General features: G+C 37.4%; 1 long non-coding RNA gene and 1 pseudogene across 3 annotated transcripts in view; one reads left to right on the top strand and one right to left on the bottom strand.

The window, feature by feature from the left end:
* Positions 1–25,719, top strand: part of LOC144232539 (uncharacterized) — a 245,577-nt gene that overhangs the window by 120,011 nt on the left and 99,847 nt on the right. For all 3 annotated transcript variants that reach the window (XR_013335438.1, XR_013335435.1, XR_013335436.1), the window contains exon 3: positions 12,931–13,042. This is a non-coding gene — a long non-coding RNA (uncharacterized LOC144232539). The remainder of the gene's footprint in view (positions 1–12,930; positions 13,043–25,719) is intronic.
* LOC144232503 (dnaJ homolog subfamily A member 1-like) lies at positions 23,370–24,554 on the bottom strand (annotated as a pseudogene).

Below are 25,719 nucleotides of genomic sequence, written 5' to 3'. Positions count from 1 at the left end.
AATGTCCCATACAGTAAGGCTGAATCCATAATACGGAGCTTCAGGGGACAGCCCATATGAGAAGGAAAGCAGGAGTTACTGAGAGGAAGGCAGTTTGTTGAGGTACCCTAAAGATTACTTGTCTCACTCAGAACTGGATTACAGGGACAGAGACTGATAATACAGGACTTTGACTCATTGTTAGTATTGCTGATAAGTCTCCTAAGGCAACTGATTAAAGGTCACGTTGGAGAAGATAAACACATTAGCAACTGATCTGAAGTTAGACATAGCATAATTTATGGATATTAAAATGTGTAATGGATATTGGGGTGATTTTCAATATAATCCTCCATAATGAAATTAGAAATCATGTAAAATTGAAGTCACAGATAAAATGGTCAGAATTAACTAATTTCTTTTTCCTTTTGGAGGCAATAATCTTAGGCCTTTATAGGTCATGAAGACACCAGAATCTCGGTATCCATTTCAATGAATCTCAATTTATTAGACATTTTGCCCAAAGGGGAAAAAAATGTACCTGTAGGGGAAAAGTGTATCTTTTTTTCTTTTCCTTTCAATGGGAAAAATTCAGCTAGCTTGAGAAAGAGAAAATTCAAAAGTCTATGCTGGTTCTGTAATTCACATTGTGACATTTAACTGTCAGCTATTATTTCTAAACTATTAACTTTTATGAAAGCTATTTAGACAGTGATGTCAATGGTTAATAATATGGTGGTTTCAAAAATACCAGTGGATAAAGGACACAATTCTCAGGGCAGTTTTTAAAAAATTCTGAATCAATCCCTTCCTTCCTTCCTTCCTTCCTTCCTTCCTTCCTCTCTCTCTCTGAGGAAAATTTGGGGCCATAGTTTTGTCATCATCATTTTTTCTTTTACACAGAAGCATCCTTTTCTTTTCTCGATATTAAGTACTTTCAAAGATTGATGCTGCCCTGAGAGCATCGTAAGAAGATTTCAAACTTCAGGTTAGAATGATCCCTGCAGGTGACTTTAGTACTATGTACTTGGTGACCTATATAATGTCCAGCACACAGTACATGTTCAAGAACCAGCTTCTGAAAGAGTTCTCGTAGCTGGAGCAAGTGCTTTCTCCTTATTGAGAGTTGATAGTAGTGTAAGTATTAAGAAGGAAAAAGTCAAAGGCAAAACTGACACAAAATATTCCTCCTATTGCATTATTTTTTTGGCTCTATGGTTCCTTTCCCAGTTTCTGCTTATAATTCTGTGAACAGTTCCAATATTCCTGATTCAAGCCAGTTATTAATTCTTTGAGAAAATTAAATTGTTTTTAATAAAAAAAGGAAAAATTTTTCTAAGTCTTGTTAGCAGAGTTACTTAAATTTCACCAAACTATTCTAACAATATTAACTCAGGGATTTTCTGAAAGGTATTAACTATGGGTACTTTTAAGGATACTTGGGATTTTATGAACCATAAAAAGGAGTTGTTACACTCTAACATTTTTAATTCATTTTTCAAATATTAGTCCATGAAGGCATTTCATTTCTCTGATCTGATTTTTCCCTAAGGCAAAAAATATATATATTTGTTTATGTAAAGGATCAATAGAAAAGTGCTTCTCAGAAGGAAAATCATTAAATTCTCCTCCCCAGAGACAGATAGAGCTCTACTCAATATGGCATAAGTAGTTTTACTTCTTATTAATAACCCCGGATAAATGATTCTTATTTTTGAATGTTCCTGTATCTCCAGGTTTAAGTTAAAATGCTCCCATTCCTGTTGGTGACTCTCAGAGCACAAAATGGAACCTGGGTTTCTATTCACCTTCATTGGAAGCTTTAGTTTATTCACTCTGGAGAGCTAATTCCTCTGCCCGTTATGGTGAAATAAGCCTAGATTTCCAGGAGGAGAGTCCTAAACCATCTCTAACACTTTCAGCACAGAGGTAATTTCAAAGCATTGCCGAGTAGCATTCAGAAGATAGCCAGGAGTAAACAGTCCTCATAAAAATAAGATCTGGTAGAGGCTGAGTGACTGACCTCTGTTTAACCAGGGCATCATTCTCTGTTCCTTATTATCAATCTTTAATAGTAACTAAAAAATATCGAAGAAATATCAGCTAGAACTCATATATAGCAATTTTAAGTCTTCAAAAATATTTGTATTGATACCATCGTAATGTGATCCTCAGAACATAGCAAAAAGAGATATTTTGTAAGTGGGATCATGTTATAGTTAAGTGACTGTTCTAAAATCACATGGAAATTGAGTGTCCAGGTGCCATTCAGATTTCCTAATTCTGAACATCAGGCTCTGTGTATAGTTCAGCACTGCCCTTTTGCAAGGAAAGAATTTAAAATTCTTGTCTCTGCCCTCATGACAGAGACATTTGGAAAACACAGACTCACTAATTATCTACATCCTAAAGCAAAATTTGAGTTAATTGTCACCATTTATTTTCATGGAGGAATTTAGTCAAGTGATTATGAAAATTATTTCAAAGAACAAAATCTGTTGGCAATGATGGACTCTAATGAGCAAATATTAAGCTGCTACATTAGTTCTCCAAAATTAGTGCCCTTTCTATTTCTTCCTTAACTGTAACAATTTCTTTGAGACGAATTAGATATTATTAGTCCTTGACATCAAAAGCCATGGGGAACTAATTACATAAAGTTGAATGACTATCTTAACTTTGTTGTGTGGCAGGCCACGGCCACGTTCCTTCATGGGAAGCCCTAAGTAGACGTAAATGGAAAACACCTGGACCCAATAGGCACAGAGAAGGAAGTGTATAATTGTGGTTGAAGATGGCCAGCTGTCCACAGTACCAATTTCCTTTTCCTCTGTGCTATTCACAAAGGCTGCAGGTACCCACGTGACTTAATTCTACCCAACAGAATCTGGAAACAAGTGACGGATGCCAATTTCAGGCCTGGCTTATAAAAACCTTTTTTCCTCCAAGCCTTTTCCCCATTTGCCAGCCTGATGAAACAAGCACAATGTCCTTAGAAGCCACAAAACGGGATAAACCCAAAGCCCTGAATCACCACATGAACAAGAGCTATCCACCAATCAGGAACACTGATTTTGGAAGTTCTATAAGAACTAAACTTCTATTGTATTTGAACTATTTCATGGTTGGAGTCTATTTGTGAGAGCAGGCAGCATTTCTTTATCTAATGTATGCAGCCCCCAGCATATGCACAGAAAAGACAACTGTGCATTAGAATGATCAGCAAAGTCTTAGGACTTGCAGTGTGGACAGCTTGAGTGCCATGATTTTGATGAATAATAGAATTATTGTCTTACATGGAATCATAATCACATGGGAATTAGTGTGGCCCTTTCAGGAGTGAGACTTAAAGTCCAGTGTAGCTCTCTATTTTGATCCCCTTAGACTAAGAATATGACTTCTCCTTGAGCAGGACATTCACCTGAATCACTACCACCCTGGGTACAGCCTTGTGAGGAACAATACATCATCACTCAGTTGTATCCACGTTGATGCTCTTCTCATGTCCCTTTGGTACTTGAGAAAACTTATGAGTAGGACTACTTGTTGTTGGTGATTTCTGCCATCAAAATACTGAGCCCTAACCTTCTTTGATCATTTAAATGAGCAGCCACTATATATACAAAGCAGAATTTATTGCATGGTCATCAAAAAGCAACTTTATTTTTATTCACATTGCACCTTTAAAAGTGTACTGTGAGGGGTCCTTTGTCCTCTGCCCCTGAATGAAATTTAGGGAATGTCTGAATATTACTGTGGAAAATACAGGCTCATTTCAGTAATTACTATGGCCAGTCCATCAGTGAGATGAAAAATTTTAAGATTCATGTTTGGTCTGCTTCATTCTTCTGCAGGATAGCTCTCTGCAGTGGGAGAGGAACACTTCTTTCCCTTCCCTTTCCTTGTGCTTAAAACTAGTTAGAGGTGTTTAGACTTAGAGGAATAAAAAGTTTGTTGCTATTATTATGTGTAAATATAAGATCTGATATTTAATAACCCAAAGGTATAAAATTAATATAACAGAAGTGAAAATGTCTACAAATAGAGGAAAATTAATTTTTTCCTGTTAATAGTTATAATCATATCTTAACCACCACCCATTAGAAACTGTTGAATATAGCCAAGTAATAATTTTAAATTCCAGGCCTTAAATCTTTTTTTTTTTTTAATGTTTTATTTATTTTTAGGAGAGAGAGAGAGAGAGACAGCGTGAGCAGGGGAGGGTCAGAGAGAGAGGGAGTCACAGGCTGAAACAGGCGCCAGGCTCTGAGGGGGCAGTCAGCACAGAGCCCGACGCGGGGCTCGAACCCACGAACTGCGAGATCATGACCCAAGCGAAAGTCGGACGCTTAACCGACTAAGCCACCCAGGCGCCCCTCCAGGCTTTAAATCTTAATTCCATTCAGAACACTGGTGTTTGATTTTAGGGAAAAAATAATATATTTTCTTACTGAATTATAATTCAGTGTGAGAATGTGTTACCTCAGGCAACCATATGAGATACTATTAAAAATGCAATTTATTCTACTACATAAAAATAACTAAAAATGCTCCAAATCACAGAAATGATGTAAGCAATGAACTGAAACATATTTCAAATCCATTAAATTTCAAAGTATGTTCATTCTACTTCTACACATAAAGTAGCACTCAAGAAAATCAGTGTTGTTTATTAAAATCTAAATTTCATTATAAGAAGAAAACATTTTGAAAAATGTTTCTAATTGTTGAAGCTGGGTAGGAGTGCAGGGAGACTCATTAGATGTTCTCTCACTTGTTTTGTCTTTGAAAATTTACATACTAAAAATTTTTGTTGTGATATTTAAAAAACAAAAAATACTTATACTTGAGCCAATTTATTTAACTACTGGTAGGATATCAGTGTGGCTCTTTCTTTGGAAGTCAGCTTCTAAATGGAAATAAGATAGTAGAGAGGGTAAAATACATACAGTGGAAATAGTTGCCAATCGAAGGGGAAGATCAGAAGATTGGGTATCACCCCAACACCAGGTTCAGCACAAGAACCATTAAAATCTGAAGTTACCACATTAAGTGTGCACCTTCATCAAGGTGAAATATTCCAGAGGTACAAATTGGTCCCTTGTGCCAATCTAAATTAAAATGGCCGTTTGTGTTTCAGCAGCTTTGCAATACATACCCACCTATATAACCACATATAACTAGAATCCTGACTTTTTGTTAACCACTACCTTACTTCTTGGTAATTTTACCATATATAGATGCATCCCTAAATGACATATGGCTTGGTTTTGTCTACTTCTGAACTTTATATAAATGGAATAATATATGTATACTTTGTTGACTTGTTTCTTTCATGTAAAATAACATTTGAGAGGTTCATGCAGTATGGATGTGCTCGATTGCAGGTCATTAATTTTTGTTGTGATTCTTTAGTATGAATATATGACCAATTTATTATTGTTGCTTTTTCACTAACAATCTACTTTTGATGAACTTTGAGGATGTGTTCATTTTCTAGTTATTAGACACGATGCCACCTTTTTAATTGCATGGATATAAATTAACCGAAGATTAATGTAAGTAGAATTACTGGGTCAGTAGGTATAGATTCAAGTTTTTTAGGTCGGATAAAAATGGTTTCCAAAATTTTTGTGCCAGTATCCATTAGCATGTAAAAAGTTTCTATGGCTTTACAGCCTTACTGATACTTTCATGTTTTTACCACACCAGGCATAATTTCTCTTTTAAATGAAGTGATACCTATGATGATAAATAAGCACCAGGAAAAGAGAAGATAATGATGCAATCTGGACCCAAGTTTATTACTAGTCTCAAGAGGTTCACATATTTTTCAGACTTTTGCCAATAATAATTTAATTTTTTTTTTAATTTTATTTATTTTTGAGAGAAGGACACAGAGCATGAGCAGGTGAGGGGCAGAGAGAAAGGGAGACACAGAACCTGAAGCAGGCTCCAGGCTCTGAGCTGTCAGCCAAGAGCCTGATGCAGGGCTCGAACTCACGAACTGTGAGATCATGACCTGAGCTGAAGTCAGATGCTTTATTGATTGAGCCACCCATGCTCCCCTGCCAATAATAATTTTTAAAAATGAAAGTAAAGAGTAGCCGCTAGGCATCACAAAATAATTACTTCTTGAGTAAGTCAGAAATAACTGCTTGGAAAAGCTACAGTTATGAGAAGACTTTTTAAATGAATAAAAATTAATATTGACATTTAGGATTTATTACTTGTATTAGATCTCTTCCATTTGCCCATTTTAGACTAACTTCCACCCTTCCCCAGCCTGCCCCCATTGTGGGAGGTTAACCTACCTGGGATCCATTGCCTTCTGGCTTCTCCCTGGATTCAGCCAATGGAGAACTCCAGCAGAAAACAGGAAGGAAAAGGCTTTCCATCATGGGACCTGGTCTGTATGCCAGAGGTTTCAGCACCTCTCAAGGCATCATCTCCACAAGACCTCATTTTGGGTTCCAGTAACCTCTTAATCGCCTTATCTCTTTAGACCTAAGCTCCAAGGTATTCCACTATCCATTGTGCTTCCCTCACACCCTGGCCCACCTTTATAAAATACTTTCTTTATTAAACCTTTCTTGAGTTGTCGGAACTTGAATGCAATATCTATATCCTGCTGGAACACTGATTGGTATACTACTCCATTAGTTCTCAGATCTTAGTGTGAATTGAAGTCAGCTGGCAGAATTGTTAAAACAGATTGTTGGACACTAGGAGTTTTTGATTCAGTGGAGCTGGGTTGGAACCTATGAATTCATATCTCTAAGAATCTCCCAGGTGATGCTCAGGGACCAAAATTTGAGAACTATTGTAATACTCCATTTCAAGTTTAACAGGGCTTAGCCACCATTGGTCTAAAGACACAGATTTTTTAAGATTTTTTTTGAGGAAGGGATTGCTTGAGTGGGGTAATATGCCAGAAGCCCTAGACACTTAAGAGTAGGGAAGAAGGTTATAAAACATCTTAGATGACAATAACAGAAACACTCTTTTTCATCTCTCTTTCTTTCACTCTCTCTGATTTCAGTGAGTTAAAAAAAAAAAGGCTAATTCTTTAATTTAGCTTTTGTCTTCCCTGAAATAAATGAAATCTATTTTAGTTAGAAAAACCTTATATAAAAAGTCTGCCTAAGGAACATAAAAAGTAGCGTGCTAAATTACCTATCGTGGGAAATATTGTTGGTTTCTCTTCTCTAAATGGCAAGTGGAAGAGGAGTGTGTAAAAAGAACACTACCCTGGTGAAAACTGTACTCTCTATTTAAAACACTTTGGCCTATTGGAAAGTGGTGGGAGGAAGCCAGTATTTATTGAGCGTCTAACTACTTGCCAGTTTTTTACAAAAACTAACTGCTTTTATCCCCCTTTGCACTTGCCCCAAACCTGTGTGGTAGGTATTATCACCTGCATTTGAAAATGAGGAAACAGACCATGAGAAGTGAAATAGCCTGTCCAAAACTATGTGGGTCACTATAAAGTTAGTACTGGAAACCAGGTCTGTCTATTTCCAGTGACTATGATTTCCCCAGTAAGCCACACTGACCACAAAATAGAACATAAAGATTGTCATGGATACTATGTGGCCTTCAGGACTGAAGGACTTTTCCCTCAGTATCTGAGAATGTTGCCAGCTGACAGCTCTCAGCTCTCAGTGTTCTCTGGGAATTGCCCTCAGTCAGAGAAAACTGCTTTGTCCACCATCACACTCCTTCCTGAGGCAGCCTACATCTAATCATTGAGGGGAATGTCGAGGTACTATTAAGTCCTACATCCCTTGGTAGACCTTTCAGTAATTGGACCACAGTTCAACTATTCCTTCTATCCAGTCCTGCTTCCTTTTCTTCCTTCCCATAATGGCTGATCATGACAACATTCTCTAATAAATTGTCAGCATGCTAATCTCTACCTCAGCGACTATTTCCCAGGGAACCTAACCTATGACAAAGATAGACCCTTTTGTTTTTTTGAGATTGATGATACAATAAGGAATGGCTCATAAAATTGTAAATTTCCTTATATTGTTAGATGATTTATAATTTGGGTATTCAAAGCTCCTTTAAAAATATTAACCCTGATTTTACTGAAAAGGTCAATAACTCTTGTGCCCTCTTGAATAAATAAATGAGTTTCTTAATTTTCTTTTCTTAAAGTTCATTTATATTTGAGGGAGAGACAGAGCGTGGGTGGGAGAAGGGCAGAGAGAGAGGGGAGACACAGAATCCGACGTAGGCTCCGGACTGATCTGTCAACAGAGCCTGATGCAGGGCTCAAATCCACAAGCCATGAGATCATGACCTGAGCCGGAGTTGGATACTTACCTGACTGAGACACCCAGAAGCCCCATTGAATTTCTAACATAACAAACAAAAACAGAAAAATTGAGAACCAAGTAGGATCTTTTTAAAAAATGTTTGTTAATTTATTTTGTGAGACACAGAGAGAGAGAGAGAGCAAGAGCAGGAAGTGGGCAGAGAGACAGGGAGAGAGGGAATCCCAAGTAGGCTCTGTGCTATTAGCCAGAGCCCAATATGGGGGTTGATCTCACAAAACTGGGAGATCATGACCTGAGCCAAAATCAAGAGTCAGATGCTCAGCATCACAATATTCTTAATATGCATTTTATTGCCCTCTTTCTTTCTTTTTCTGATATTTTCTTGTTCTCATTCTCTTTTCTTCTACTCCCTCCCGCTCCCTCTCTCTCTCCTCTCCTCCTTCACTCCCTCGATTACCTCCCTCCCTCATGTTCTATCTTTCTGTCTCTGATCCTTCCTGTCTTTTTTTTCCGCATAAGCATTATCTTGTGTTTCAGAGTTTTATATTTCATTATGTTTCTTCTTTTCCAGTTTTTGAACGTAGTCTTAGCATTTACCACAAACGTTTTGATTGAATTCATCTTATGTCCCTGTTTAGTAAATTCTAAAAATAATTATTTTCTTTGTGTTGTGGTGACAGCAATTGTGTTAGCTTTCTGTCCCCTGAGATACCTAATCTTTTCCCCCAGCCACCTTAGGTGACCTTACGAATCTCAGGAAGAAGTTTTATAAATGCCAAAGTTGCTTATTTATGGATGAGTGATTTGAACCTAGGTAGAGTAGATACTTATCTAACATGATTGCAATCAGTAGTTGTTCAGTTAATCAAAAAGCCAGTTTGAAATGAGTAGGCATACAAGTAATACATACATATAAATTAAGCATTCTAACTTCAGAAATACAATTATGTGTTCATTTGCCAAGCTTTTCAGCAGAGTTAAGGCCTTTTTATGAAGCATGGATCAAATGAGTTCCACATCATGTTTCTTTCCCAAACCGGTAATGTATCATCCCCAAGTTTTAGTTTCATTTTCTTTAATGTGGAGCAAAAGACTTAAAGATACTTTTGAAGCAACCTTAAAGAGAAAACTTCTCCTATACACACCCCATCCTTTACAGTGTTCTTATTCACACCTAATATGGCAAGAACTACGTAAACAATTCACTCTCATAGAGTATTTACAAGGTATGCAACTTAGATTCCACAGGAACCAGAACTCTTCAAACTTACATTTCACTGGTTTGTTTATACTAATTAAGTGTCACAATTTCAGTGTCACACACATTTGGCACTAACGGCACAGGTTTGGTAACAATCTCAATTTACTCTTAGTAAGTGTACAACTCACTTTGAAGTAGCAGAACTATGTGGGCTGGCCAGAGAGTGACCTAGGATCTGTGAGCACCTCATATGCCACAGACACCAACTGGTATGATTTACAAAAGGAATGGAGAGTTGCAGTTGAGCTGGAAAACTGGTTAATTCAAAGATGGTTAAAAAAGTCTGTATTTTCAAACCCAAAGGGTTAACTAAATTGTTTTCAGGTTTATCTATGTTCTATGAAAATTAATTAATTGACTTTTCTAAAATGCTACTTAATTTTACCCTATGCCCTGTCCCCACCATACTGGCCAGTAATATCTACTATATCTAAGATATTACAGAAGAATCCTGTTCTATGTGGTTATCACCATATTGTATATTTTCATAGAATGAATACTTTGGGAATTAACCAAAGTGTGTGTGGTGTTGTGGTGTGTGTGTGTGTGTGTGTGTGTGTGTGTGTGTGTTATATTAGTGAGGCCAAATTCCAGAGATATTTCAGTCAAAATACATTTTTAAAATCTCTAAACCGTCTTAAGCAATGTTAGTGTTAGTGTTTCATGATAGTGGATTGAATTTTGACATTCTTCTCAGCAATTAGGGATGAACTCACAAATTACTTGAAGTCAATTTAGAATTATTTTATCACTAAATACAAATTTAATACATGCCATGGACAAGTACCATCATTTTAGGAAAAGGACCCTTATTTTTCTCAAAAAATTAGAATGGATAACAGCCTAGGCAAGATTAAATACCAATAAAAATCTTTGACTTGGAATTAAAAATAAAATATTTTAAGTAAACTTTAAGTAAATATTTTAAGTAAAATTTTGAGGTATAAGTATTAATTTTTTTATGAAAGTAGAGCTATAAGTAGGAGAAAGCAGAGGCAGAGAGAGGTAAGCACCACCTCAATATTTGGCTCATCTCCCTTTCCTCAGTTTCCAAGTTATTCCAAGAAATGGCTGAAGTTAGGGCAGAGCTTCCTAAGAACCCCAAGGAGAGAGAGATGAGTTGCAGTACCTCTAAATGCATGACTCTCAAACAGGTCAAACTGACAAATCACAGTAAAAATAACACCCCTCTCCACAATGCAATTTTTACATTCATGTATTATGTGAAATTACACATTGCTAAAAGAGGTAACTAAGCTTGTTAAAGTACAGAAGCTCTGTCTAAAGAATTCCTCTGTGTCTGTTGGCTACCTCAGTAGTTTCATCTCCCACCACAAAGGGAGCATTTTAGTGAGCTGAAAGAGAAGGCTGAAAAGGCCCCTCTTTAACCTTGGACAGCACTTCTTCCCCTAAAGACTGAAGAATGAGCTGGTGTTTGGAAGAGTGTTCTCACAGTGAGGGGGCACTCATGTACCTCTGCCACAGGTGAAAGAGAGGTTAAGAATATCTCAGGACTCAGGCTCTGCCACAATGCTTCCAGTCTTGAAAAAGCATCCACAGGAGACCACACTCAGTACATTTATGAAATCTCATAAGTCCTAGTAATTATACCAGATGCATTTGAAGAATTACTGATTTTAACCTTTTCTTATTTCTTTAATGTATGGCATGAAAGGGACCCAGCATATTGTGAGAAATACACATATCCTCCTTTTAATACTCACCCAAACTGATTCTTTAAAAGACAAAGTATTATTTTTTTAAAAAAAAAATGCTTAGAAGAGGAAAAGAGATATATTAGCAGCAAGTAAGCAATACAATAGTCTTGATGTAGTATTTATGTGATAATTAAGTATACCAACCCCAAATTGGGAAATGCATTGTGATAGATACAAATATATTTATATGAATATGAAGAGAACAAGCTGGCTATATGAAATTGGAAATGTGCCTGAACAAATAGATTCATAGAAGACAAAACTATATAATCAAAAGGTTAGAACTAACAATTTTCAGACATCTTTTTGAAAATGTATCTTAGCATGTTTAATCAATTTCACATTGATTTCCAAAATTTTTCAGCATCAGCCTTCAATAAACCTATATTTGGCACATAATTTCAGTTCTGTCCATAATTGCTAGGAGTCAGGCTCATATAATAGTAAGAGCTCTAGAATGACAGACCTAATTCCAGATCTATTGATTACTAACTAGCTCTTTTCATCTTGAACAAGCCTATTAAACACTGCCACGGTTCCTTCCATTTATGAAATAAACAATAATAATTCTTATCTGTAAAGTTACAATGAGAATCAAAATCTACAAATGTATTTGAAAATGAATTATAGGCATAGATATATATTGCACAAAAGCCATTGGTTACAGTGAGGATTGAAACTTAAAGCCATCTCAAGTCAGGATGTGGCACAACCAGTACCCTACTCTATAAATATATCACCATCACTATTTCCTTTGCTCCTTGTCTCTCCTAATAAAACAGATCTCACTTTTCTGGCTTCTTCCATAGCTTCTGTGGTAATCACGATATTTCAAATTATTTTACTGGCATATTGACATCTCCTTCTCCTAAAATTCTTCTCAGAGACATCCTCATTGATCCTTTAAGCCTTCTTGCACTTGATAGACTCATTCCTGCCTGCTGTCTGACACTGATCCCTCCATATTGATAAGTATGAGGACAAGAACAGCTTCCACGAGCTAAAAAAAAAATGGGGGGCTGTTTTCTTTTAAACTGTTTTCATATTGAGAAAAGTTATTGTGATGTTTTTGAACCAGTAAAGTTTTATGTAAGTATAATAGGGCATTTGGATTTGTAAGCATACTTATTTTTGAACAGGGTAAAGAGCTTATAATAGTGCAAGCAGAGTTCTTCCTTAAAACTTAAGCAATAAATCATCCACAATGATTTATGGTAAGAACCTTAACTAGTGCAGTGACCACAGGAAGAAAGGGAGATTATGACAGGATCAAAAGTCCTATGGAAAATGGAATAGTACTGATTGTAATAGTGTTTATGGAGGGAGGGAAAAGCCAGATGTTTTCTAGGTAAAAAAAATAATAATAATAATAAATGGTAGTACCGTTAACCCCGGTACAGAATACTCATCCCTAAGCATTCAAACGAGCAAAGCATAGACTTTTTTGGGTATGCCATTCTCTGTGGAAATTCTGTGCATTTGTATAAACTGGGCCTTTTGCACTACATGTCTTCTTCCCCCCTTGTTGACCTAGAATTCTCCTTAAAAGTCATATTAAAAGTGTTCATTTCTTCTGGGAAACTGCCTTTGAGCGTTCAGGCAGCTACAGGTTCCCTTCTCTTACTTCTTGATCTACTTCTGATACTTCTATTAGAATACCTACATTTTATACTCTAATTATTTACAGGTCCATCTCCTGGTCCTCAAGGACAGGGCTGTGTCTTACTCATCTGAACGTCCCCAAGGCAGCAGCCAATACCTGAAACATGATGTAGATTCTACAGATGTTTACTGAAAACGTGAGTAGGAAGATAAGTTCACTTTGGTATGAATGTGGAGATATTAATTACACATTGAAAATATGGATCAGGAGCACAGAGATGGCAGAAGAAAGATATGAATGCAGGATGGGTTTAGCTCACTTAGAAAAACTGTGTACTGGAGTAGGGAAAGAAAAGTAATGGACAAAGGTAAAGGAGTCAGGGAATGAGAGCAAAAGCAGTCCCCAAACCCCAGGTGGAGAATCAGGAAAAGAATAGTTTTACAGAAGCTAAGAGAGGAAGATAGTCCAGATGGAGGAAATGTCAAGCAAAGCTGCTTCCTTCTGTATAAAATGTGGAATATAACACCTAATACATAAAATCATGTTGAGGACTAAATGGAATATGTGACAGTGCTTAAAACAATGCCAGGGGCAAATTGGTGACAATAATTATTTCAAAATCAAATACAATGCAAATTGAGATGAGAAACCAGTCTGGCATTAGGAAGTCAATGGAGGTGGCCATTGTGGGACTAGCATCATTAGAAAGGAAGGGACAGAAGCTGAATTTCTGTGGGGTAAACAATGAATATGAGGTGAGAGAATAGAAAGCAAAAAGATACTTCTAAGAACTGTACTGGTGAAGGAGAAAGCAGAGTGAAGTTGGTGGCCTCAGGAGGAGGCCGACTTATGGAAAAAAATGTTTGGTTGTAGGACATGAGAATTTTAAGCATGTTCATAGTAGATAAGGGCCACAATAAAGATGGAGAAATAGTAGCCTAAAGAAAGAACAGAAAAGAGGGTTTGAGATGGCTGTACATTTAAAGGAAAATAAAGGGAAGTAACACGAGTCCTCTCTTTCCCATGTGATGGGAGATTAGGTTTCCTGATAACAGTGAGGGTGGTTTTGGGTATAAGAGAAGTCATAAATGGGTGAAATGGTCATCACGGGAATGGGAAAAGAAACTTGAAGGGTAAGTAAAAAAATTATTAAGCTTCATTAATGTCCATCATTTCCTGTCTGCTGCTTTGGTCTTGCCCATGTGACCACAAGTATTGGCTGCCCCCCATGGGGTTAGCCTTTCATCATTAAGAGTCTCTTTATCCTGTTGAGGAAGGGGATGAGTCCATAGATTTCTCGTTGACCAGGACCTTTTCCTCTAGGGCCAAAATCACAATGAGGCAGAGCCCTAGGCACTGAGAGCTGATCCATGCTGCCCACTGGACTGAAACAGACAGGTGAATTTCCAAACTGTCAAGCCAAACAAACTGTGGCTAGCATTACCAGATTCAAAGCATGGTATACTGTTTTTTAAAGGTCTTTTTTTGTAAAATGGTATAAATTGATCTTAGTGTTTTGAATATGAAGCTCCTAGCCTCCCAAAGATGGTGCAAGGAATCTGACTCAAGCCTTCACAAAATCTTTTCTAACTTTAATTATAAGAAAGTAATTTTTATGTGCTTTGCTGTCACTAAGTCATTTCAATTTTCAGCAAAAGTTCTGCCACAGGAGTCAAGGGTCCTCAGCTCTTCTGTCTCCTTTCTATAATAACTTCCTTGTGGTCCCACTTCCCCCCCCTCCCAATCAGCTTCAATCAGAAGCCCTTACAGAAGAGGCTTTAGTCTAATATTTTCATTTTTTCACTCGTTTTTGCAGATTCTTAATAGCAATAGCACACAACTAATAAGTTATTCAGGAAATTGTTTAAGGATGGATGAGTGAAATAAGATAGGCCTGCAAGGAGAATATGAGTTGCAAGGAGTAACTTCTCTATTCAGATGTCTGAAAGGTCAAAAGCTCTTTCTCAGATGCAGCCAGACTTTGGTTCACTGCCACAAGCCTAGAAACTCAGCCTGCTTTTCTCTCCTTTAGCTGAGGCCAAAAGTCACTCAATCCCTTGGGTATCTAGACCCTCTCATATAGCTGGATATAGAACTGGCTACCTTCTTCTCAGCTCTTCCCACTTAAATCCCTTCTACCCACCTTCTTCATCTTTTCTTTGTTCCCATTTTAGAAAAAAACCCTGTATTCTTATATAAGTGTGGAACCGCTTAACATTAAGAAAAGAGATCAATATAACATTATAAATGGGTACATTATAAATGTTAAAGTAACTCACAAAGTTCTTACAGTAAAGTATCTCTGACTCAGTGGGTGAGGTGGTAACTGGAAGCCTTTGGGTTTCAGCTCTCTGCTTTGATTCTCCCAAGGCTATATGGATGCCTAAGGTCACCTAGCTAGCAGGCAAAGCAGGGCCTTGATCTCAGGACTGTGTGGCCCCAAAGCCCATGCTATAATAGTTATGCTACCATGGTTCAGGCAGAGCTTAACATTCTGCCACACTATATTATTACCTTTGTTTATCTGACAGATACTACCTATATGCACCTGACAAGTATTATTCTTGAGGATGGAAAAATTATGGTAACTTTTGTATCTTTCTTTCTCAGTATTGTCAACACGATTGATAGGAGTCCAACCATATGCTGGTGTGGGTCTCCTAAACACCCTCACATACATGTGTCTTCTGGCTCTCCAAGATGAGTAGGTGTTTCATTGTCAGAGCAGCTTAGGGTTGTACTAGAAAAACACAGCATATTCCCAGGGGCCCTCACTTTCTCTTGGTCCAACTAAGTGACCCATCTCTAGGAAAATGCACAAGCGGGCAGAGGTGGGGAGAGGTTGACAGATGTTCCACTTGCCCCCAGCACCCAGAAGAACACTGGTTTGAAATTACATTTGGAATTACTCATTTTCTAATTGCTACTGTAACATATTACACAAGTATGTAGTTTAAACAATCCAGACTTATTATCTTGAAGTTCTTAGAAGTTCAACACAGATCTCACTATAAGATTATTATTTGGCAAGGAAGAGCTTGTTTTTGATGACTCTGGGAAAGATTGTTTCCCTGCCTTTTCCAGATTCTAAAGGCTGCCGCCATTCCTTGGCTAATGGCCCCTTCCTCCAGCTTCAAAGACAGCAGAGCTGTGTCTTTAAATCTCTCTCTGACTGACTGTTCTGCCTCTCTCCTCCATTTTCAATAATCTTTTTGATTACATTGGACCTACCTAGATAATCCAGGATAATTTCACTATTTAAGGCCAACTGATTAGCAAACTGTATTCTATCTATAAACTTAATTCCCCTTTGCTATATAAGCTAAAATATTTATAGGTTCTGAGAATTAAGACAAATATCTTTGGAGGTCTGCCACACTGTTTTAGGAATCATAAAGAATAGTAAGTTCCACCATTCCAGGAAAGCCAAAGACAAAATCAGGGAGTACATAAGGCAGCATTCTTGAAGCAGAAGCTTGAAAGCAGAGTATCTCTTATCAATTTTCCTTTCCCCTCAGCTCCCTTTCCCTCCTCTCCTCCCCCATATACGAGTCTATAAGGCAGTATTCCAGCTGAGAGTATACTTACAGCACATAGAAATCCAGAGGGAAGAAAAGAGGTGATTCACTTGGAGATGTGCAGAGTTGTGAATTGCCTACTTGAAACCAGGGTAGATAATTTGGACCGTTCATCTTTCTCATCTGTAAACTGGAGTTGCTGCCTGACTCAGGTCGGCAATGAGAATCCAGTGAGATAATGAATGCACTGCACCTCAGCACATTGTCCTATCACATTCTGGATGAGTCCAAGGATGTTGCTGGTATCAGATGTAAGAAAACGAAAGAGAGAGAGAGAGAGAGAAAGAGAGGGAGGGAGGAAGGGGAAGGGGAAAGAGAAGGGGGAAGGAAGGAAGGAAGGAAGGAAGGAAGGAAGGAAGGAAGGAAGAAAGAAAGGAAGGAAGGAAAGAAGGAAGGAAAGAAGGAAGGAAAGAAGGAAGGAAAGAAGGAAAGGAAGGAAGAGAGTGGGAGGGAGGGAGGAAGGAAAAAGATTTTTGCTTCTCCACAGTTTTTCAGAATTTTAGTTCTGAAAAGGAGATAGCAGGATTTAAATTGCTGATTCATAAGCACTGAATTATAAAAGTTATTAGTTGGCAATAATGTTAACCCAGGCTTATTGATTGAGACATCTTTAGTATATTCAAGTGAATACAAAAAACAGTTTCTCTATACACTTAAGAAAAGTCCCATGGCAAAGGAAATTTGGATAATATTTAGGAAAGGCTGCATATAGCGAAAATAGGTAGGTATTTATCATAATTCTTACTGGCAAGCATATAAAATTAAATCATGCAGAGTTAGTAATGATGTTAAAACCCATAATATTCTTCAGTTATTATAATAATATCTTACCTTTAGCAAGTTGCTATGTCTCAAAGCATTTCAGTTTATATTAGTTCACTTTTAATGTGTGCATATTTCCTGCCCTAACTTCATTTCCAATTGGCCCATAAATTGATTTATTTCTACTACTTGGGGATTAATCAACTGTTCCAACTGTTTTTGAATGTACCTAAATAAATAGGGCTTTCTTGATGTAATTAATCTAGATATTAGGAAGTTATATGGGATTTAACATGACAAATGCATATTTTCCTGGGAAATATCAGACTTTTGAAATAGTATAGTCGGATCATTTTTAGCCTCCCTCCCCAGCCATTAGCACTTACATTATATGCATAATAGCACACTATGCTACAACTCCTAATGAGATAAAAGTTCCACATAATATCTGTTCTCACAGATTTAGGATTTTTGAAGACAGAATAAGAATTTGCTACTAAATTGCCCAAATCCCCTTGCTAAAATAGAATTGGTCCTCAAACAGGAACTTCATATACAGTGAGCTTCATATACAGTGACTATCCAGTGATAGTCAATTCTTCTGAACCACCTTACCACTGACTGTGGCCACGTCTCCCAGTATGTAGCTAATGGAATGGACTCCTCTCTGGGAATCACAGGTCGTCATCAGAGCTGATCTGGGCCCTTATGACAACCTGTACCATGTGCTCAGCTTTTGTTTCCCAACCCAAAAATGGTTAGTGTGATGATGCAGCTCTCTTGCTCTACATCCCAAATGTTCTACACATAATCACAAAATAGATATGTAGAACTCAAAGCACAAGGATTTTTCCTGCAGGATCAGCAGTCTAAGCTGGAGGTGAGGAGAGGAATTGGGATAGGGATATAGGATTAAGGCTGCCTGGTTCCTAATGGATTAGCTGTACCAGTGAGAGACATATTTTAAATCCATTTTGTCAAAAATTACTCACTTTATGCTTAGGATTAAAACTGAAAATGGATTCTCTCCGCTGCATGGGACATAGGTGCGATTCCATTAGACATTTCCATGCAAGAAGTGTCTCAATGCTTCTGTCTCATAGCTTCACACCAGTGTTACAAGGTTAAAGGCTAGAAAATGGTGTGCATTACAATGTAAATCATTTCTTTTTTAATGTTTGTATATTTAGTTATTGAGAGAAAGCCTGCGAGTGGGGGAGGGACAGTCAGAGAGGGAGAACGAGAATCCCAAGCTGCCTTTACACTGTCAGCACAGGGCCATATGGGCCTTGAACTCGCAAACCAGGAGATCATGACCTGAGCCAAAATCAAGAGTTGGACATTTAGCTGAGCCACCCAGGTGCCGTACAATGTAAAGAATTTAAATAAGCACTTAAAATAACTTTCTGCAAAAGATCAACATGAATATTAGGCTTATTAGCAAACTATACTTCTTACCTTAAAAATTATCTTCATTTAAAAAATTCTGAATAGGCTGTCATCCACAAGACATTTAGATTACTAGAAAATGTTGATAATTTCATTTCCTGCCTTGTTGCAATGGCTGAATTCTTAAAAGTACTGTGTGTCCAAGTTATGAACACATGGATACACATGGATACATACACACATGCAAGTGCAAACACATACAGTTTCTTTTGATAGCTTTTCCCTCAGCCATAAGACCGTCATATGGAGAAAGATATCCAATCTTATATAAAAATAGGATACATAGGTAATTATTTTGAGATTTTCATATCAGTTCCTGGCATAATTTTTTTCAAACAATCTAAAAGATTGCAGGTAAAATACATTTGTTTTTAATATAACTGTTTGCTTCTAGACAGTTCAGATTGAATCATTAACAATCTTTCCCCCATTCTCCCCTGTTTAAACTTCCCTGATAATGGAATGTCATTTTGTTGTCTTGTTTTTAAAAATTTTTAATAACAACACAAGAAGGTGAGAATCCTGTTGTGAAGAGTTTCAGCAAAACATCTCAGGTCAAGAAGCTGATATATCTTTTCCCAGGACCTAATTTGAAAACTTGTAACAAACAGGGAAAAGTAGGCCTAAGAGACATATGAGTCACCAGCATCAGCCAGCAACCCTTGACCGGACCAAGTACGTGACTCCAGTCTCTGTTGTCCAGACCTGCCCCCCACTCTGTGCTGCTGCCCTCCGCCCTTTTGTTTCTGATGAAATGTAGGAAGTTTCCTGTCCTAACCACATGTGGCTGTAGTTCTCTAATCTCTATAGTAACAATGAAAAAGAAAAGAAAGCCAATTGACTCCACTGTAGTTAACCAGGATGTTAGAAATTCTTCTGTGCTGATTAATCATCTTTCTGTTCTTGAACCTTCCTGCCTATTTTAAGAGATCCTGTTTGCGTTACCCGATAAGCAAGATTTCAGACAGTGACATCTTTTGTAGTGAGATTAAAAAAAAAAAAATCCTTTCACAAGCGCTCATGTGAAAGTTTACTATTTATCAGTGTAAATTTTGAGTGATGATATTTTGCCAAATCCCCTATTGATAATAGGCAATTTGAGAAAAGCATTTGTTTTCATCAAAATACTATTACATATGGGATCTTTTTGCAATAAACTTTAAAAGAACCAAGTCTAAGTTTGTTGAATAAAATATTGTTTGAAGTTGATGGAATTTCATCTAGAGACTGATGATCATTTTGCTACATGAAGACTTTTTTGATAACAGCTTTATTGAAATATAATTCACATACCATACAATTCACTCACGTAAAGCAGATGATTCAATGGTTTTAGCATTTTTAAAATTGTGCAACCATGACCACAGTCAGTTTTAGAACATTTTCATCACCCAAAAAGAAACTTCCATTTTCTATAGCTCTCTTTCACACTTACTTCACAACATCCCCCACCCCAGTCTCCAGCCCTCGCCAACCACAACCTTCTATCTGTCTCTATAAATTTGTCTGTTTTAGACACTTCATAGAAAGGAATAATACAATACTTGGTCTTTTGTGACTATCTTCTTTCATTATAATATTTTCAAGTTTTATCCATGTTGTAGCATGGATGTAGCATGAAGCATCAATCGATACTTCATTTCCTTTTATGACCAAATAAAATTCCATTATATGGATGTGCTACATTTTGTTTACTTGTTCATTAGTTGATGGACATTTGAGTTTCTGTCTTTTGGCTATTAAAAATAATGACTGCTGTGAACATTCTTGTACACATTCTTGTACATTTTCTGTGGTCATGTTTTATTTCTCTTGGATATATAACTAGGAGTGGAATTGCTGAATCATGTGGTAATTTTTGTTTATTTTTTTGAGGAATTGCTGGAATATTTTTCAAAGTGACTGTATCATTTTACATTACCTAGAGAATTAATTTATTAGAATCTGACCTTGCTGGTAGTTGCTGCTTCAGTGTTCTGAATTGATACTTAGTCTAACACATCTAAGGCTATTTGTCTAGTCATGCCAATCAACAAAACTCCAATGAAATCAGAATAATAAGGAGGAAAACAAACCATGAGGGGCCAAAACCAATACCAAATGGTCCACACACTAAAATTCATATCCATCCCTAGGAAAACCCCATAAGCTCTCACTAGTGGTCAATTTACTCCTTGTGCTATAATAGTTTCTGATTTTCAGAACCCTTGAAGATTGGAAGAAGGAAATTAGAAAATTGGTGAGAGTTTATGGAGACCAAATTATCAATGGCAATAAGAAAAGACAGTTAAACGCCAAATATTGAGAAAAGAAACTGAACACAAAACAATAAAAGAAAGCCTAAATCCTCTAAAAACTGGGAACTATTTAATTTCAGTTGATAAGACCCTGCACACTTCTAATTACTCTAAGATGTCACTTTGTTGTTTCATAGTGCAATCACTGATACTTAAATGTACAGTCTTTAGCAATCAAAATAAGATACAATCATATTGAGAAAAGTATGGAAGTTTTCAAGACAGTTTGAAGGGTACATACAAAATGATGCCATTTTTGAAAATTTGCCTTTTAGAATCATAGTCTCAGGGCTGGATATATCCTACTTAATGATCATATCCTACCTAATGTGATGTCATAGAAAAAAGTGATGTCATAGAAAAGCCTAATGGGGTCAATTGAGAACTGGTTGCAGGTTTGTAGGTTTGTGAACTTGAGCACAGAATAATAACTTTGGGTCTTACTTTTGTCATACACCTACCATGTCATATATGAAGTGCTGGATCTAAAATGGATAATATAAAAAGATTTTTAAAATTTTTTATTCTCTTCTATCTCTTCCACTCAACCCCCCATGAAGGGTTAGGCATAATTTCCCAGAAAAAATAAAAGAATAAGATACTTTGAGAACTTGAACTTAGAATCTTTGTGAACTCATAGACTAGAAAGAGTAATCAGGAAACATTAAATATCTACAAACTGTCAAGCTTTGTGATAGGACCTTGAGACAGAAAGATAAATGAATGAAGCCTAGATCTTTCCCTCAAGGGTTTGCAAACCATTTCTCACTTCTAGATCATTACAAGTGATAGAAGTCATACAGAAGTAATAATACTAACAGATCTCATTTACTGATAACTTATTTACCAGGAATTGTGCTAAGCGGTTTATACACTTTCATAATTTAATTCTCATAACTCTGGGAGGTAGACACTATTATTATTCTCAGGCACAGAGAGGTCAAGTAAGTTGCCAAAGACCAAAAAAGTGATGGTTGTTCTGATTCTAGAGGGACAGCAATAGGAAGAGAGCAATTCTATTTGCGGGGTGGGGGGTTTAGAATTTCAGTTTATTTAGTTCTTTCCTAAGCCCTTCTGGCAGCACTATGCTGGAAGCATAGGATAAGGATGTATTCTACTATTGTGTAAAAGTTCAGCTGAGGCAATAAAAATTACTTTAGCTGTTTAAAACAAAAAAATTAATACAGGAAATTAGAATATAATTTAATAGAGGGAATAAAGTATTTATAAAATTGTCACAAGAGTTGCAAAAGTAGGCTCTAGGCTGAGCCTCCAGGAATAACTCCTAGAGCCACACAGTAGAGCTGGCCTGCCAAGATAAGTATGACCTTTGGGAGGAAATTCAAGAGCCATCTACTGATTCCAGAATTGCTCTTGCCTTCACTGTGATCTGGATCCAAGAGCCTACCGCTGCCACAATTGGCTCCAGAATCATGCATATCTTGCTAAGTGTGCACTCACAAAATGAGTGTCTCACACACTAGGCCTTGCTCATAGGTTAAATCCGTTCTGAACGCAAGTGTCATTTGAGAGCATCTGATTGGCAGGATGTAAAGTCACATCTGGAATCCTTACTTAAAACACATCTAGGATTTTTGTCCAGCTTCTATCTCTTGGAAGGAGATTGAAACAGATGTTTAAGAGCCAATCTAGCATATCCACTATAGCCAAGAAAGAATTCCTGGGCAAGGTTGACAGTCTTTGCGAGTATTTCATTCCAATATTTTAGAAGTCCTGTGGCTTCCTCCACCATTCTTGATGGATCATCCCATGTTTCAAAATGCATTTTTTTTGTGAAACTTGTGGTCTCATTACAATTCCTATTATTTTATTTTTTCTTAAATATAAATGAACAAGAAAAAAACATTTTATTTTTTTAAATGTTTTATTTATTTCTGAGAGAGAGAGAGGGAGAGAGAGAGAGAGAGGGAGAGCATGAGCAGGGGAGGGTCAGAGAGAGAGAGATACAGAATCTGAAACAGGCTCCAGGCTCTGAGCTGGCTGTCAGCACAGAGCCCAACGCGGGCTCAAACCCACGAACCATGAGATCATGACCTGATCCGAAGTCGGATGCTTAACCGACTGAGCCACCCAGGCGCCCCCCCCAAAAAAATTTTAAATAAAAGTATCTATTTGGTGTTTCATCCTCTAAATTCTACTTGAAAGTTACAGTATTTCTTTTTGAAAGAGTAAGCATTTTTCTAAATGTTTTTCTTTTTCTTTCTTTTTTTTTTTTTTGATTCTCACAAGCTGTTATTTGTATTTGGGTTTTTTTTTTTTTTCGAGCTTTTATATCTTTTATCCTTCATTTAACTTTTAAAACACTGCTATAGTTGAATATTAAAACAAAAACAATAGCAAGTAGTGAACTATTATTATAGTCCTTCACTATTCACTACTGTATATAGAATGCCAACAGTGTTGTTCACTGGCCCCATTAAGATGTCTGACACTGAACACCTCCCCCAGGGTGATGTTCATCATCCTCATACGCTTCTCCATTGTAATGGTGCCATCTTTCCCGATTTGGATAAAAGTCCATCAGTTCCACTTGGTCCATTTCATCAGTCTCTTCTACTTCCTTCCTCTCAGGTAGGAGTTTTTCCAGCAAAGAGAGTGTATCAGGAGAGAGAAAGCCATTCTCAGGAAAATTTACCTTAAATTCAATAATTAGGCATCCCTTTTCATATGGTTTATGATAAACTGGCATGCCTTCATTCAGCCCACACTTGATATCTACATGCTTGACAATCTGACCCGGGTAAGAGGTGATGACAGTGGTTTGTTGTCAAGAGTAGATACTGGCTTTTGAAAGCCGCACAGTGCTTCCCAGCTGTATGTCCGTACACATGAAAAGATCCTCTCCTCACTGAGTAAAAACAGCATGGTCCTTCTGATCTAAAACAATGATAATACCTCCTGGTTCCGGTTCAGGTTCTTGGTCTCCACCATGGAATGTTACCTTCTGGCCATCTTTCATGCCTTTGTCAATATAAACTTCTAGAATCTTCTTTTCTCAAGCTATCTTCCTTCCATTGCAGCTTATACATCTGTCTTTAGGACTGATCCATTACCCATGGCCCTGGCATTCCATGCGCACAGACTGAATTTGCTGAACCATTCCAGGTCCTATCTGATGAATTCTTACTTGCATTCCAGTACCACGGCATTGGGACAACTTTCTACCGCTCCTTTCTTTCCACCTTGGCCTTCACATTTGTCGCAAATCACATTCTTTTGCAGGGCTAGTTTTCTTGTTGCACCATTATATAAATCTTCTAAGGTTACAGAGAGCTGATGCACAACATTTTTACCTCTCCTGTCTCTTTGCATCCTTCCTCCTCCTCCTCCTCCAAAAACACATATCAAAGATGTCCATGGGAGAGCCAGATCCTCCACCTGCTCCACCTTCTTTAGTTGCCTGTTCTCCTCCTTTGTCATATAATTCCTTTCTCTTTGCATCAGAGAGCACATAAGCTTGAGAAATCTGTTTAAACTTCTCTCGATTTGGACTCTTGTCAGGGTGGTACTTCAAAGCCAATTTCCTGTAAGCGTTTTTCAATTCTTCTTGGGTGGCATTGGGTTTGATATCCAAATCATAGTAAGTAGTTTCTTTCCCCATTGTCTACAGCTGGTGAGCAGGTCGAGGCCAGTGTGGGGGAGTGGGAAGCAGCACATTGCTGGGTGCAGCTCCGGCAGCCTCCGCTCCTCCGCTTTTCACCGAGCGTTCTGGAAAGTTCCGTTATTTGTATTTGAATCTCATAAGCTGCCTGAATTTTTATGATGCCCTAAGTTTGGGGGAAAACAAATGGTAGCAAGTTTCAAGTTCTTAGGCTCCTTTTCTGTACAGAAGGACATTCCCATGGTGCTGACGTTCACCTTTCTAATCCATCCTCAGAACCAGCACTGGTGTTCATTGGGGTTACAGACCCCATCATCAGTGCCCCCTAGGCTCTAGATATTGTCTAGATCCTTCATTACTCAATCCATATCCCTGTGTTTAATTCCTGTAGTTTTACCCAAACCACAAGCATGCATCTCTGATAAGTTAAAAAATGTACTGACGTACACAAGGTGGATGCACCACCTGGGGAAGCTTGTCTTTATGAAGTTCCTGAATGAATGTGTCAATAGTGCATGTAAAATAAGACAAGGGTCCCCCAAATCCAGTTAAATATTGATAAACCACTACAATTTATTTGGGACTTTCAAATTTTTAATGGGGTACCTTCAAAAATACAACAAAATATACTCTGTAGAAAGTGTTAATCATAAAAGGCTTATTCAGAGTCTCGAAAATTTGGAAAGACTATCACAACATTAAAAGGCAGAAAACCTGAAACTTGTGATAAACAATATACTTTTCAGCAGTATCCTCCTTACTCCTTATTTTGTTAAATTTTTTCTTGATTTTTTTCTTATATCATTTGATGACAATACCCTGGCATGCCCCTCATACCCAATCTCTGCTGGTATGCAGGAAGGCAATGAAGCAGCAAATATGCTATTTTTCCATAGCCTATTTCTTGTTTTCTAGCTTTATAGGGCAATTTTAAGTGCGTGTGCTTCCAGCGAGAGTCACTATTTGCTTCTGATCTTTTCTAAATGCTAGCTACCAAAAAAGAAAATAAATTAAAAGCCTCCTGTGCCGTTTTCATCAGCCTTAAAAAGATGTTTTACTGTCCTCCCAGGCTCTGGATGCTGCTCAGAAACTTTGGTGCCCTAGGAAACAGACCAAGATTTCATGCTAACCGAATGTTCATGTGATTGAACATACCATTAAGTAC

Source organism: Crocuta crocuta, unplaced genomic scaffold (genome assembly GCF_008692635.1).
Source record: "Crocuta crocuta isolate KB4526 unplaced genomic scaffold, BGI_CrCroc_1.0 scaffold14, whole genome shotgun sequence".
In the NCBI taxonomy this organism is placed as follows: Eukaryota; Metazoa; Chordata; class Mammalia; order Carnivora; family Hyaenidae; genus Crocuta; species Crocuta crocuta.
Note: the sequence above shows the minus strand (reverse complement) of the source record. Positions and strands in the feature narration are given on the sequence as shown.